A 1,467-nucleotide genomic window follows, 5' to 3' on the forward strand; every position below is an offset into this window, starting at 1 on the left:
ATTTTCTTAGCATTTTCTGCAGTACAGGAATATATCAATTATTGTATTTTGTGGGGAAAAAACATCGAAGCCTGCTCTTAATTTGCAGAGGACTACTAGCAAAAATAAACAAAAATGTTTTTTGCATTATTGAACATGCATGGTACAGATGAAGAACGATCTCTCTCCCTGCTAGTGCTAGCTCGTACACGTACGTTCCAGTGCCACATGCCGTTTTTTTCCCCCCCCCCTGAGGCGAGCACGAGGGCGCGCGGCCCTACCGCACACATGGCTTGCCCACCCTTTCCATCCAATCACCCAACGCATGCACCAACCCATGGATGGAGCCATGAAGCCCATCCTGCCATGTATGTCCTGTTCTTGCGTCCACCGCCACCTCCGTCCTCCGATCCCTCGCCTCACCTTCCCAAACCAAACCCAGCACCACGCCATGCGTGCCGAAAGGAGGCGGGGAAGATTCCTCTTCGTCTTCGTCCTCGGCATCATATATCAATCCATCATGCACCCGCGGCCCGGCGACGGTGACGACGGCCGCGGCGGCGGCGGCGGCGATCTGCCCCCGCTGGGACGCAAGCAGCCGTGCAACTAATAACCAAAGGAAGAAGGGTTTATTTATATTCGCTGGCCAACCAACCGGAGGGACACATGGATGATGGATGGACGCGGGCCGTGCCAAACTGCCAACCAAACCGGCGCTCACGAACAGCTAATTAAAAGGGAGGGGGCGCATGTAGTTGCGGGGGCAACAGTCAAGCAAGCAGGTAGCTCATTCCCGCGAGGAGACGGATCTCTGCAGTTGGTCCCTCTGCAGTTGGGTTACTGATGTATGTGGGTTCCGGACCTTCTGCAGTTGGATTACTATGTATGTGGATTCCGGACCTACACGTCAGTGACTCAACCACAGATGCACCAATTACAGAGAATCTCGTCCCCACGACAACACATGTGTGCATGTACGTGCAACCCATATAACAACCAACGCTACGCGCATTAAAGAGATTCATCTCCCTCCCAAAACGCAGAGTATCGTAAGTTTGTAATTGTAACACAAGTCGAGAAGCTACCCATGTATGATGATGCCGCCACCACGGATATATGATTATGAAACAGCTTAAGAAACTTCTATAACAAATCCAAATAGCCAGAGCCTACAAGTCAAAACTTACCTAACAACCTAGCTTATCAAAAATTGTTAGTTGGTTTTTTTCTAACTATTGTGGCTGATAATAAGTTCGAGGGACCCAACCAAACCTGTGCAACCTACTCAAAACGAGGAAAAAATCCTTTACCTTTTTAAACCTTCCTCCAAAGTGCAAAATATCACATGATAAGTCAAATAGACAAATAGCCTATTCATGTGCTTATGTTTATATGTAATAAGCTCATTTGGGGGATATATATTCCGGTCATCTTCTTCAATTTCCAGAATACCCGCTAATTAATTGAGTTCATGTGAACTGGGCTCAC

The sequence above is a fragment of the Setaria italica genome, chromosome VI (genome assembly GCF_000263155.2).
Source record: "Setaria italica strain Yugu1 chromosome VI, Setaria_italica_v2.0, whole genome shotgun sequence".
Lineage (NCBI taxonomy): Eukaryota > Viridiplantae > Streptophyta > Magnoliopsida > Poales > Poaceae > Setaria > Setaria italica.